Source organism: Thermobia domestica, chromosome 2 (genome assembly GCF_964235325.1).
Source record: "Thermobia domestica chromosome 2, izTheDome1.hap1.1, whole genome shotgun sequence".
Taxonomy (NCBI): domain Eukaryota; kingdom Metazoa; phylum Arthropoda; class Insecta; order Zygentoma; family Lepismatidae; genus Thermobia; species Thermobia domestica.
This window is the reverse complement of record NC_137455.1, coordinates 281306687-281322193: the sequence shown is the minus strand read 5'-3', so window position 1 is coordinate 281322193 and position 15507 is coordinate 281306687. Positions and strand designations below refer to the sequence as shown.

The following is a 15507-nucleotide window of genomic DNA, read 5'->3' as shown; positions in this document are numbered from 1 at the left end:
TTTCGATCATTCGTAACTTTTCATTACATCACAGTTTGGACTTTTAATATAGGGTATTTCTGATAGAAATTTAACAGTAAAATAGTACTCTTCAATTTTCTCTTTCTTTCTTTTTCTTTTCGTTTCGTGTTTTTGTTTGTTTTTTGTTCAGTTTGCATTAGTAGTCTGAAATGGAGGATATGATTAACGCTACCCAATGGGTATAAGAATGTATTTTGGATCAGTACGTCTAATAAACATTACCAAATTTGTAATTGAACCATCCATGCGGAAACAAAGCATGTGTGTTAAACTTTTGAGATTATCCTAGATGTGTGTCGAAGATACACAGTTCTACTGGAAATTGAGTATGCTATCCATTATGAAAGTGACATAATGAATATTTAAAGCATCCTCTATATATTCGAGTAGTTCTAAAAAATATGTAAAAACAAACGTTATTTCTATATTATTGTTGAATTTCTGGAAACGGAACTTTATAATGTTAGATTCTTTTCTTTACATTTGAATTCCAGTTTTATCTGTTCTCCCTTTTCTTTTTTCTTCTTCTCCTCTCCTCTCCTCTCTCTTTCTCTCTCTAAGGGCCCGGTGGCTCAGTGGTAGAGCGTTCACCTCTGGTGCTAGGGGTCTCGGGTTCAAACCCTGCTCCCGCCAAGTGAACTTTGTGGTGGACAAACGCCGTGTGCGTGGGTTTTCTCGGGGTTCTCCCGTTTCCTACCACATTGTTCATTCCACCATTTCATTCATCTCTCATCTTTACCGTCTCCTTTAGCCTAACCGGCATAATCGTGGGACGTAAAACTCAAAAATTTCATTTCATTTTTTCTCTTTCTCTCTCTCTCTCTCTGCCTTATTTCCGAATCTCTGTGTAATAGACATTCATTGGTTTCAATTTTTCATTGTGTGTGTTTCAGTTTCTCCCTACATCAAAGTATGAATCTTGTTTCGTCTCGGTTTTGTTATTTCATTTTATCGAAGCTAATACATGTGTAGTTTGAAATTAGAATTGCGCTCATGTCGTTAGCTAATTTTAGTATGGGAGAGAAGAAAGGAGGAGAGAGATGGGGTCTCTTTACCTGACACGATTATGGGATAAGAAGGAGTATTTTGGGTGGCCTAACTGCACGGCGATAGCTGTCGCAATTTTTTTGATGCGGAGTGTACCAAAAGTAATCGAATTCAGTAGAGCAGTTTTGGGTAAGACTGGCCGCTTAACAACGATACACTCATTTTTATTTATTTAGAAAAGCTCTGTCCAACCTTAAAACAAAAATTTTCAGAATTGCTGGAACATAGGTCCCCTTATTTCTAATGAAGAGATATGCCGACTTTCATCTTTCCAACTTGAAAGGTTAGTGAGCTACTGTAGTTTAAGCATGAATGCTTGAATCACTCTACTCCTCTTAAGATAAGCCTTTACAGAAAACTATTAAAAACTTAAGGTTGACCAGGATTCACTCATGTACGAAAAATCATCAAAATTGGTCTACCGGTATAGGAGGAGTTAATTACCAAACAGCTTTACACGATTGAAAACAGCTGTACGATAAAATTTATACATAACTACAGTATTGTCCATTAATCAATGAAAGTCAATTGCAATTAATTTCCACAGCAGTTATTTTCAATTGATTGATAAATTACAATTGATTCTCATTAATTTATGGTAGAGACCTGCACGGCCCGGGCTTGGGCGGGCCGACATTGATTTCTCTTCAGGTCGGGCCAGGCTGGGACCGATTAATTGCAATTCTTTAATAATTATTGACTTGCGTTAAATGATAATTAGAATAAAAGCAAAAGTTGAAGTGTGCCCGTGAAAAATGTTACAAAATGAAACTTTTAAAATTTATTGGGCCCGGGTCAGGCTTGGGCCAAGAATTTTAAAAAAAACTTATCGGGCCGGGCGGGGCCTAGGTACATTCGGACTAGATTGGGCTCTGGTCGAAAAATTAGGCCCGTGCAGTCCTCTAATTTATGGTAAGCTGCAATTAACAGTTGACCATTACTTATTTCAATTGTTAATTGCAAACTAACAATTAAATTTACAGATTAATTGTTAATTGTTAATTCAACTGAAATTTGTCCAACACTGCTGCAAACTACACGTATATGATATATTCCTACTGACCTAGGGAAGGATAGCTTCGAAAAATACTTTTACTTAATAATATATCGGATGACTAAACAATACTGCCAAATATAACATTAATTTCAATAATTTTGGAAAAAATGTCCCAAACAGAATATTTAAAAGGTGTTAATGCACGTTTAGGTGAAATTTTTTAAGCATACGTACTGAAATATAATTCGTCAGCCCATGTATTTTTGCAAAGTATTGCTAGAACGATTCTCTTTGAATAACATTCATTAAGACCAACAGGATATTATCATGTATTTTATAACCATGATAAAGGAGTTATCACTCTATCATTTGTATGATTGTTTTTCTTTCCAACTTCTCAATATTACTTCGTGCTAGAGACATTTCGCTCACCATTCTGAAAATATTCTTCATATGCAATATTATGACCCAGTGCATTTAAAAACAAATAAATCTACTACTAAGTTCACAACACTGCATTACTGACAACATGGGTGATCAAGTAGGCTATGTGAATAGCATGTGATGCAGGTATTGTCTTATCAGTATCTCAAATGATTGTTTAAGCACGTTTGGATATGATTTAATTTAATGTATATTTTGCTACTCTCTGGCTTCACGATTGTTCGATTTTTATTGTGCCATAATTTTGTTGTTTGTGACCATTATCAGCTGCAACTTTGGGAAAAGTAACATCTACAAGAAATCTTTTAATACACTTTCCGGATTCTTTAAATCTCCATTTGATAGTTGGGAAGCATTCCTTGTAGTAGTAGAGTACCCACCTCTGGAATATGGAATCGACTTGTCATACCTAAGCATTATGTGAGCTTTATGGTGAACAAATGGCAATTGGTTTTCTACAGTTCGGATTTACCAGAAAATATTCTTTGGGAGAACACAATTTTTAATAACTGTTATTTTCACAAAGAGGTAAGGTGGAGTGCCCACTTCTGGTGCGAGGAATCACTGGTTCGATTCCAGGTCATAGAATTTTCTGGTGGACAATATCACAGTCCATGGATTTTCCCGTTTTCTCCCATCTTATAATTTCATCAATCCATTACATAGTCATTAACTTTCATTAATCATCCCCCCTTTTTTTACCCTATAGGGCATAACCGATGCATGTAAAATATTTTATTCATTTCTATATATATATATATATATATATATATATATATATATATATATATATATATATATATATATATAGGGTGTTTCAGAGCGACCCAGACACTACCTGTTTCTCAAGAACGGTACATGCTATCAAGTTGAGATAAAAAAAAATTGCATCACAAATATGGGTCCAAAGAATCCGTAGAAATTATTTACAAAATCCCGGAAGCCTCCCTTCGTGGTGTAATGGAGGGACACATGTCCCATTCTTGCGATTTTCAAATAGAAACGACATATTTCGAATGCGCATTCGAAAAGGTGGAGGGAAAATAAGATTGCCCTACGAAACATTTATCCGTACTACCTACCGTTTTCCGTGGACCATTTTTTTTATTATTTTTCTTCTTCAAAAAATGAATGTGCGCGAAATAGAGTATACGGAGTTTACTAATTAAGGTAATGTAAGCACTATCACAGTTTCGGGAAGCGCAAGACACATGCTTTCCAATGATATGCCACATGATGACTCAGGGTCTAAAAAAAGAAGAAACTGCGTGACCCAAAAAAAGGGGGTTCAAAGTAAGGTCAGAACTCGAAAATTTCAAATGGAAAGTGGGGTCCAGTAACACCTCGTTCGAAAGATCTCTGTAAAAATTAAAAGACTCCGAACACGATTTTGGAATCCACTAGCCACTTTCAACATGGCGACCATAACAATATCGAAACCCTGAATTTCTGGTTCGTCATGAAGAAATAAAACGTACTAGTGAAGTTGCCCATTTGGCCAAAAAAAAGGACCCACGTAATAGTACCAAAAAGAAGCAAGTTCCATTTGACTGCCAGTAAGCTTTTCACACTGCCCGGTTCAACGCAAGTTATGTCGCACAGGTGAAGGTGTACCTAGCTCTTCTGCCAGTTTCAGTGTGCTTCCACTGATAACATGAATACGCCACTCCAATCTTGGTCTCATTCACCTTGTCTGTTGGAAGCAGCAATAACCACGACTACTCCTCATGCTCTTCTGCTTTGCATTATAGATTTTAAAGCATATAGCACTTGTGACCTTTCCGAGTTATTGTATCTCTTCCAAACTCAATTTCTCACTTCTGTTGATGACAACACTGTTCAGCAGATGCTTCTAGACTTACGCCGTAGCCAAAAGATACAAGTGCACATTTGAAGTACGCTTATTTCCGGAAGTGACGTCACCTAGTGTGCGTCAAAAGGTCCAAGTTCATAAGTGTGCGAGTGCATAGTGCGTAGTGTGCGAGGATGTACACTACGTTAGTATACTTGTGTGCTTAATATGGCGATTTCTCGTAGAATGACCTAATAAAATTTTAATAGGCATATTCTTAATATTTTTGTTTAAGTAAATATATTTGTGGACTGATTTTATAATAATTTACTTGATAAACATACAAGTTAGTGATTTTACAAGTCGAATATAAAAATATTACGCAAATAACAAATGTATTTACGTTATGTTCTTTGAGTATGCAATAGAATTTAAAATAGTATAGGGAAAACAAACAAATAGTTTCTTTAATAATGCTATAAAGACATTTGTGCTTAAATATTACATGGTTTATGTAGCTTAATTGAAATAGTTGCACTATCGGTAATGCGGCTATTTGCATGTAAATGACAAATTTTAATGGTGTATGAATATATTAAGTTCTAGCATAGTATACATAGATTATTCATTTCTCTATAGCTACAGCTACAGCCGCAGCCGGAAATGTTAATTCATAGACACATAAGCCTAATTTTATAGTTTTGATTCTACACGAATTCCTTTCAACGATACCATATTTCCTTGCACTTGAGAGAGACTGTAATATACCAATTACCGTACATTGTGTATTTTTGACAGGTACCGAAAAGTGAAATACAGATCAAAAATTCCTTTCTCCACATTTATCAAAGATTTCACAAATTACTCCTGGTAAGTCTTTACTATGGCCATTTCATTTTTTTTATTCTTCGATTTAGCGATTTGATCTCTTGGTTCCGGTTTTAACAACTTACCTCTTCACCCATATACTGTATATAAGGTAGTAGGTAGGTTGGTTCCTTTTTGTACCAAAGTATAATATTTAATTCACATAATATTGACGAGCGAGTGTTAGCGAGTGAAGGCTGGTTGGAATCCCGCAGAGCACTTTCTTTTCCGTCTTCGTTACGAATCGGTTCATTGAACGATTCATTGAAAGAAATGTCCAAAGTAAAGACTTGCCTTCCTCTTAATTCATATAATCCCATTACTGTACCCAGTATTAAAAGATTATGAACAATAATTTCTTCCGTATAATTGAACAATGAGAGCCATTACATTACATACTGTATTTTTTTCATAAAACCGTCTCTTAATTTTCATAAAATTCTTATTATATTTTTAGTAGTTTATTTTACGTTTATATTTGGACGAGGGGATTTATTTCGTTACTGAATAACCATTTTCGCAGTGGGAAGCATGTAGGAGAGTATATTTCAAGAGAGATGTAGGGCGCCGAAAGCGTAGTAAAATGCACGTAAATGTTGAAGTGTATACAATATACAGAACTCCATTCAAGCAGGCTTATAAGATAGTAATCTCACTTTTTTTTTTGTTATTTTTACCATACTACTTTCATTAGGGTTATTCGCCTTGAGTATGTATTATCCTTATAAATTGGTATTTCATAGCGACATAATAGCTTTTTTCTGTAATTTTGGTCCTCATGTTGTTCAACTTTACCATTTCTTTCCTTGTCATCCTTCTATGTGTTAACTTTTGCTGTAGATTAAGAATACGGAGACACTATTTCGATGATTTCCAGGTAAAATCAATAAATTCACAGTGAAAGAATAACATCTAAGGAACATCAATATTAGCGCAATATGGTAGAAAGAGTTCAATCAGTATGCCTGAACTCAAAGAATACAGTAGAACTACAACAATTATACTGTCATTGTTGTGAAATCTACCGTACAGGAAGCAATTATACTCAGTATCAACCCTCTCCCAAAGTAGTTTTGTGCCACATTATTGTAAATACCGCTCCCCTCGGTGTCCTAACGCTCTTGCACGTTGCCTACTTTCAGTTGCAATAAAATTCCTAAACTAATTCACAAAAGTGTCTTCAGCGCCCTAATCACCAGTGCTACTCTTCTTTCGGGAGATTATTAAATATTCCCTCCGCAAGCATGCCTAATAAAGTAGAATATCGCCAATAGTTTAGTGTTTTTTATGCTGTTACGAGTTTATTGTGCACATAAGACAACGCACACATATATTATATATGTATTGCATTTATGCTCCGCTCTTGTTAATCTGCGCGTGAAATACCCAAAATGACAAATATTTGCAGGCACGGCAAAGCTGAAGCTGTTGGCATACATGAAAAAAACTCTTAAATCATTTTATGGTTACCCCATATAGTCAATCTGTACGGTTTATTTATCTTTAATATAACTGGAAAGTCATTCATCTAAAGAAAAAAAAAAGCATGCTAATTTTTTCTAGTACGCGAAATTCTCCCTTCTTTTGTCATCAATGTTCCATATTCCACCACAACGAGGCGCTGTAAGCAAGTGCTGATCAAAAGCTAATTTTACGAAGTGTACACTATTTAGTGTGCACTCCATTTGTAGACTTCGAGTGTGCATCCTCGAAGTGTGCACTATGCACTTTTGGACACGGCCTTAGAGTCAACGCAAACAATTCTTGTCAATATCTGATTTAAGGTGTACAAAACGTTAGTACCTCGCTCCCTGTGTGCGCCAACACATATTACACGTTATTTCTCGAAAAGTTTGCAACACTGATCTGCGTTTACCATCTCTTTTGTCTTTATCTTCATTGCTGCTTTCAATGATGATATTCACTTTAGATGATTTGATTTACAAAAACACAACTTTGTCTTGGGTTGGAAACACTGTTCATCCGGTGCTGTTTGTCAATACACCAACATATGTCGCCCTTTCTCTAGTTGCTTCGTGCAAAGTTTCGTTTCTCTGTCTCTTTTAATTTCTTCGTTGTCACGGTTGGAAATTCTAAATTTATTATAATGTGGAAACGCCGTTTCATGACTTTTTCGTCAAGTCGGCACGGGTTGTTCTCGTAGAGAGCTGCTATTTCACTAATGTGTGTTTATGGTCACATAGAATACATTTGGGAGTGTGCGTATCGCAGCACGAAATTACCCAAAATAAGGGACACTCATATATATATATATATATATATATATATATATATATATATATATATATATATATATATATATATATATATATATATATATATATATATATATATAAAATTCGTGTTACGAAGATCTAGGCTATGTCTAGCGTTCCTGCCTTTGGTGTGAGAATCCTGGGATCGATTTCCGCCTAGTAGTAGTCAACGTAGTTTGAAAGTTTGAATTCTAGGTTAAATTCAGAGTGCCTCACATATTTCAATTTATGTACGAATTTTGCTTCTCTTTGGATTTATGATTCTCAGATTTATATTATTCCATAATTTTGTTGTTTGTGGGTATTAGCAGCTCCAACTTTGGGAAAAGAAACACTTTCAAGAAACCAACTTAATTCACTTTCCTGATTTTCTATCTCTAGTTGGAAAGCATTTCTTGTTGGTTGTAGAGTTCTTACTTTTGGAAGTGGAGTAGCTTGCCATTGGAATGGAATGCTAACTCTAAACATCCACCAAATAAAATTTTCAATGTTATTCTTCTATCATTCTTGTAATTCTTTGTCAGATGATAATCCTACCTTTGATTTCCTTACACATCAGTGATCTATTTGCATTTATTATCATGGAGGGCTAGAGGTTAATTTTCATAAGAATTGCTACATAATGTTGGCCTAGCAGTTGCGCGTTTGTACACTAATGATAGAGCATTATACAGTGGCTCAAAAAAGATTCCGTATAGGTCTAGATATTTGCAGGTTATGTATAGTAATATACCTTATAAAGTACAGAAACGAAATGGCAATTTCTATGAGGTTTCTTAACTCCATAATAAGGAGATACATGAGAAAACCCTTGGAATATATAATTCAGAAAAAAATCAAATTCATACAACATACTGACCGTATTACAAATAAAAAAAAAGTTTCCGTACGCATAAAGAAATACATGTAAATAAGGGCACTACATTACGGTTCGACAATAGTTAGTGCTCAATCAGTTGGTGCTCCTTTGTCCTTTAGTACTTCTCGCATTCGTTCCTGCATTGCAATGGCCAATTTTGATGTAGCTGAAAGGGGATGTTCCTCCATTCTTCACGTAATGCATTTTTCAATTGGTTCTTGTTTCTAATATTGTGTTTTCTAATGCGTCTCCCTAATTCATTCCACAGATGTTCAATGGGATTAGAGTCAGGATCAGGAGATTATGGAGGAGTATGAAGTTGTAAAAATGAAATGAAATCTTAAGTTTTACGTCGGTTAGGCTAAAGAAGACGGTGATGATGAGAGATGAGTGAAATGGTGGAATGAAGAGTGGGAGGAAACGGGAGAACCCTGAGAAAACCCACGAGTTCGGTGTTTGTCCACCACAAAGTCCACACGGCGCGAGCTGGGATCGAACCAGGGACCCCTAGCACCGGAGGTGAACGCTCTACCACTGAGCCACCGCGCCCCCGAGTATGAAGTTGTTTCAACACATACAACTACTGAACACATTCTCAAATCTGAATGCATGCATATTTATAAGTGGTATGCTTCTACTTAGGCAAAAAAAAAAAAAAAAAAAAAATGAAATCAGATTATTGGAGGACAGTTCCCCAGTTCCAAGATCGAGGGGACATGACCTCATCCCCGAAGTGATTTGCGCCAGTGGTTATAACAGCTAGTTAAAGTGTGTTAACGAACATATATAAATAGTATATAGCATAGTTTATAGTTGAAGTACGCGCCTTTGGCGCGAAAGACCCGGGTTCGATTCCCGGCGGGAGCTCATGTAGTTCGGATTTCACGTTAATCAGTAGGTCCCGTCTCATATAGCCTCGCTGCTGAAAAGGACGTTAAGCTCAATATCTCATCATCATCCATCAGTTTACAGTTGAAGATACTATTTGCTAACTTGATACAAAAAGGAATAAAATAAGAAAATGACGTAAGTACATAAGTAGCTATTATAAGTGTAGTTCCAGAAACTGCATTACCAAGAAAAAATTCTGTACCGTATGGTTTTAAATTGCACAATGAGTGTACCAAAGAACAAAAAAGGAAAAGAGGCATTGAAAAATGTTGTTGTTTGCCGTGTCTTTTGTTAAAAAAAAGGGAAAAGAAAAAGTAAGGTCATGTTTCATGTAGAGAGAAGGAATGTTTGCTTTACGAGTAAAAGAGTAATACTTTTCTGCCGGTTGACCTACTCACAGCGTTCTCTACAATATATATTTTCACTGACGAAAGAAGAATATTTTCAGTGACAAAAAATAAATAAATAGTTAAAACTGCATCTATCAATATGTTTATCGGTATAATAATGTGTATGTATCTTAATATGTTTTCTAGTGCTTTCTGGTAGTGGTAGATTAACATATCGGAATGAACGTAGAGAATGTCGGAAAAGAATATATTTCTCATCCGTCAAGGACAGTCAAATATTAAATATGTAAACAGAAATTACATTTCAGAAAAGTACTAATAGAAAATTCTCTAATACAAAGTGATCAGCTTCGTGACGACGTTACTCACTTCTGCTTTAGATATTACAGTGCTAGTATAAGCGATCGTTCTTCGCAGGGGAAAAATAGTCTAATAACTAAATGTAAGACCGATAACTTGAACGTTAGAAAAATTATTCCTTTCCCATTTTAGAAGCGGACTTTTCGAAAATGCTCACACATTTTCAGACATTATTAACCAAGAGTTATGTACCGAATTTTACAAATCCTTGAAGCAAATCCCTATATTGGACACTTTGTGAATTTTTAAAACAGAAATTCGAATATTATAGAAATTTTCCCCTTTAGGAACAGAATTTTTAAACCGTTGAAACATATATTCCCTTATTTCTAACGAGCTATAAACACCTGTCTTTGCCGGGTCTTAATTCAGAACCAGGGTGAAAAGAGAGCAAGTCTATTGTGAGACTATCTACCGTCTGCTATTAGGTAAGCCCGTACAACCAAAAAGTAATGTGGATTGCATACAGACAAGGTGTTCCCAGAAAACCGCGAGAAACTTTGCATACATTTTCAATTTCTCCGCAAATTTCTTCCAGTCGAAAATAGACAAAAGCGACTTCGTACGCGCTTAAACCTAGTAAAGATATATCAGTGTACAAGATTTGGTGGTTCTAGGTGATTACTTTTTATGCAACAACTTGGTGAGACACGCACATACACACACACACACAAAAACATTATTATATTATAATTACAAAGGTCAGTCATAGGTCTTGCAATATTTCCACAATTCAAACATCAGTCGCGTGTATACGTCGATATTGACACTAAGTACAAGGTCGAACTGAACCAAGAGGTAGTGCGAACTATTTAACAAGGAAGCCACCAATCCATCAGTATCTTCAGTCGTTTTTAGTAGCAGTACCGATCAGTCTTCAACGTCTGCTATGTGAATTGAGTGAGTTCCAACTCGGACACAACGCTGCGGCAGCATCCCAAAACATTTGTCATGCGAAAGAGGAAGGTGCAGTGAACCACAGCACAGCAACTCCTTGGTTCGAGAAATTTCGTGCTGGTTGTAAAAATGTCAAAAATCAGCCAAAGTCCGTCCGTGCTGGGGTAACAGATTCCAAAATCATACGACACCCCATGGAGGGAGAGCCAATTACCAACACACGACAATTGTCAAACAAACTCAACATGTTCCAGTCCAATATAGTGCATCACCTTCAAGAACTTGGGAAACCCGTTAGGAGCTGCCGCACAGTGTCACATGAGTTTACTCAGGCCTAGAGGAGGATGGATGTGTAACAGTAACTGCTGAAAAATCTGCGTGATGTGCGTCCTGAAACGTAATTTTACATGCGATGAAAAGTGAGTGCTTTCCCGAAATCCAAATGTGCAAAAACAGTCGTTGAGTAAAGGCCAACTTGCAGAACTGGTCGTCAAATAGGACTGTCTTGGGCATAAAGTCACACCCTGTGTGACGTGAAACTACGAGTGTGTAGTTTACATTGAGTTTGTTCCTAACCGTCATACCATCAATACCGACCTTTATTCCTAACAGTTAGAGCAGATGTATAATGCACTACGCCAAAAATATCTTGCATTGGTGAACAGAAAGCGCACCCTGCTGTAACAAGATAACGATAAACCACATTCGGATCGACAAACGCAACAAAAAATGCAAAACTTCATTGTATCGAACCAATGTCACACTCGACGTATGCTCCTGATTTTACACCTTCAAATTACTATTTATTTCGATACATCTGAATCCACAATGTTTCACCAACCAGCAAGACGTTTAAAAGCAGTAACTAACTTATTTACCCCTAAGAATAAGATGTGACAGTGACATCGACGTGGAACTGGCCGGAAGGTGGCTGCAGCCAGTCCAACACGAAGGGCTAAACTTTGAAATGTTAACTTGCTTTCACTGTACTGTAATAAATACAGGTATGTTTTGCAGGTTTATGCCTCACCCTTATAACTAGCTGTAAGTACCCGTCATTCCCGGGCTTAATTCAGAACCTGGATAAGAAGAGAAGCAAATGAATGTCCTTTTTTTTTTTTAAAAAAAAAAAAAAAAGCTCCACAACCAAATTATTACCGTGGTGTTTATATTGTGCTGTTATGTAAACCTGCACAACAACAACATAATACTGGTTGCATAATGTCAAGGTGTTAGAAAGTGTCAGAAACAAGCATATATTTTAACTCCCTAAATCCGGCTCTCCCTAGTCAAAAATTGAAGAGGGGTCTATGTACGCGATTAGATCTAACGATCATCTATCTATGCACACGATTTGGTGGCTCTAAGTCATTTCTTTGTATGCGAAAGCTGATGACAAACACATATTTTATTACTATTAAAGAGCTTATACACAGAATTTTGAAACGGTTACAAGTGAAAGAGAGCGCTTTTAGCCAGCGTCCTTCGTGGAATGGACATATTTTGCAAATAAATTGTTTTCTTCATAACGCCACAGAGGGAAAGTTGGAAGGAAAGCGAAGTGTAGGAAGAAAAACGCAACTGATCGATGATTTGTAAAATAGAGAAAAAACATTGGAAGTTAAAAGTCGAAGCTGAAGGTAAAGAAACGTGGAAGAAGCATTTCTAGTCCGAACCTAAGAAAAAAATTCCCATCAGTTCCAGGTTCTGCCAATAGACAGAATATGTAATAATAATAATAATAATAATAATAATAATAATAATAATAATAATAATAATAATAATAATAATAATAATACCGAACTTTACACTTCTGATTTCAGCGAATCTTCACATTCGGTGCTTTCTAAATAAAGAAAAGGGAAGCAAAATTTTCGAAGAACTGAAACATGTTCCCTCATAGGTAATTAAGAGTTTATATACCGAATTTCACATCTTTAACTTAAGTGAATTCTTACATTAAACTCTTAATGAATCAAGATAAATACATTCAGATATTACACAAACGAGTTTTTTTTTCCCTCATGAATAGAATTTTGATGAGACCCGTATTCCCTTTATTGTTTAATTAAGAGTCTAACCTCACTTTCAGCACTTTCTGAAGAATGGAATATTATGCAAATGCCACTCCTTTTCTGCTTAGGAACAGAACTTCCTAAAGCATTTTGAAGAAGCACGTATTTCCTTATTTTTAAATGAAGAGTTTATATGTCGTGTTTCACCTCTTCAACGTAAGCAATACGTCAGATTGTCAATTCTTGGCAGAAAATTTAACTCCTTTAGGATACGTATTTCAAGAAAATATTTTATCCCTTGCTTCCGTGACAAAAGGAATATTCTGTTCAAATTTCACGTTTCTATCTATAATAGTAACGTGCGAGACACTCTTATATAATAGTATACATAACGCATCAATCAAAAACGTTGGTTTAGTGGAGAGTGCGCACACTGTTGTTGTAGAACCGGGTTCAATCACGTTGGGAAGCACTGAAATTGAACGCATTACAATAGTTCGAATTCCACCTTACAATTAAGGTTCATATTTCATGCAGCTGAAAAGAGACGCTAAACTTCCACAAATAAACAGACATACACATAGACGCGACTTGAAGAAAATATTGGGGGGTCCACTGGCGCAAATACTGGGAGGATGAGAGGGACATGTCCCCCAATCTTGGACCTGGGGGGACAGTGCCCCGATAGTCTGACGTGAAAAGTGCTTTTTGGGATAAGTGTTATGATTTGTGTCCAACTGCCATAAAGGAATGTGAGATGTAATTGATTTCTCTTGGCTTTTACCGGTACATTTATTTTATTTTATTTTATTTTTAGAAAGAATCGTATTCTGTAGTAGTTCAAACTGAACTTCATGCTCTAGTGTAGGGATGCGCACGAGACAAAATTCGGGGCTGTCTCGACTCGAAAATGTGCTGTAAAACTGATGTCTTGACTCGAAACATGTATATTTTTCTAATAGAAGGGTTTTGTCTTGACTCGAATTTTGTCAGGAAAATTCTGCCTCGTCTCGTCTCGTCTCGTACGCATCCCTAGTGCGTTTTGTAGTCTCATCAATATGTATTAATTCCATATCCGCTACTTGGGCACAAATTGCAATAAATGCCAGAGGAGAATATGCCCCTCTCCTCATTCTGGAAAATTGTTTCAGCTGTAGGTACGGGCACAAATCCCGGGGAAATTGGGAGACATGTCCCCCCAACATTGGAACTAGAGGCTTCCCCAATAATCCGATTTTTGCATATAAGTGTGATGATTTGTGTCCGACTGCCTCAAAAGAAAGTGAGATAAAATTGATTTCTCTTGGGTTTTCCATTTTTAATAAAAATGAAGATGTGGAACTGTGCGGGACGTAACCTGATGTGAAATCTTATCTCCTCCTCTCTCCTAGGCCCTAGCACACGAAGAGTATATAAACTACCCTATGTCAGTAGAACCCATCTTTTCAGTAAACGCGCATTTCATCTATTTGTAGTATCAGCCTAGGCATCTACTCATGCTTCGTAAGCAAAGAAAAGAATTTAATTGCTGGAATATTTTTCTCCGTAAACTTAAGGTTACATCTGTACGTAACCCTTAAGTACTCGCGCGGGGTGTTCACAGACCCCCAACCAGGTAACTTTCGTGTTGCTAGCCAGAAGTCCTGATGATTTTTTTTTTTTTTTTTTTAATGTCTCAAAACGAGTTCAAAAGATCTGATTGCAACAAATACTGTACTTTTAAAAACATGCCTAGAGTTACGCAAGAGTATATGACATGCGTCAGATTTCTGTAACGATTCCTGTAATGCTATTGAGATTATCATCATTTTGCTCAAATAAGAGTATTGTTGCGTCATACATAATTTTCTTTCTTCATAGTTTTGGGGAAGTCATTATTTATATTATTATGAAACAAGTGTCCAAAATTTTAACGTGGATCATTGTTGATGCCTAATTGGAAACATACCAATTATAAATATGCATGTATTCAGATTTCAGGATGTGTTCACGGCAGTGATCTGTAATACGGATATGTACTACTACTACTTTATCTACATCGCCTAATATATAATATACTCTACATGTTCACCTCAGAAATCAGATTCATCTACCGTAATATGAAAATCTTTGAGTTTTATGTCCCACGGTTATGCTGGCTGGGCTAAAGGAGACTGTGGTAATGAGAAATGAATGAAATGGTGGAACGAAGAAAGTGGGAGGAAACGGGAGAACCCCGAATAAACCCACGCACATGGTGTTTGTCCACTACAAAGTTCACTTCGCGGAAGCAGGGTTTGAACCCGAGACCCCACGCACCAGAGGTGAACGCTCTACCACTGAGCCACTGCGGCCCCTTACCGTAATATAGGTTTCATCTCCCTTCCCTAGAGTAAGTCTCAAATCTGCCCACCTCGCAATGTTGAAGACAACCAGTGGCACCTTTAGGATTTTGTTTCGAGAGGCTATGCCCAACACAGGGAAGGAAGTGGGCAATTGCCCACCTGAGTTTGAGAATTAAATGTATTTTAATTTATGCATAAATTGAAATTTTAATGGCAAGAATTGCAGACCGATAAATCCTATATGGTATAATACAAAAATTTAGGAGTGAATCTCACCTTTTATTCTATCCATAGAAGAAAAAGGAAGTATACTCTTGGCCTACCTAATTTTCCGGGGTAATTATTCCCCCGTTTTGATTTTTTTAAA

The 15507-nt window shown here is 36.5% G+C and overlaps 1 protein-coding gene and 1 non-coding gene across 2 annotated transcripts in view; both read right to left on the bottom strand.

The window, feature by feature from the left end:
- The window catches only part of LOC145678528 (carnitine O-palmitoyltransferase 1, liver isoform-like), a 284824-nt gene that overhangs the window by 135351 nt on the left and 133966 nt on the right, over positions 1-15507 (bottom strand). The window lies entirely within an intron of this gene.
- On the bottom strand, positions 8781-8852 carry TRNAR-CCG (transfer RNA arginine (anticodon CCG)). The gene has a single exon. It is a non-coding gene; the product is annotated as a tRNA-Arg (tRNA).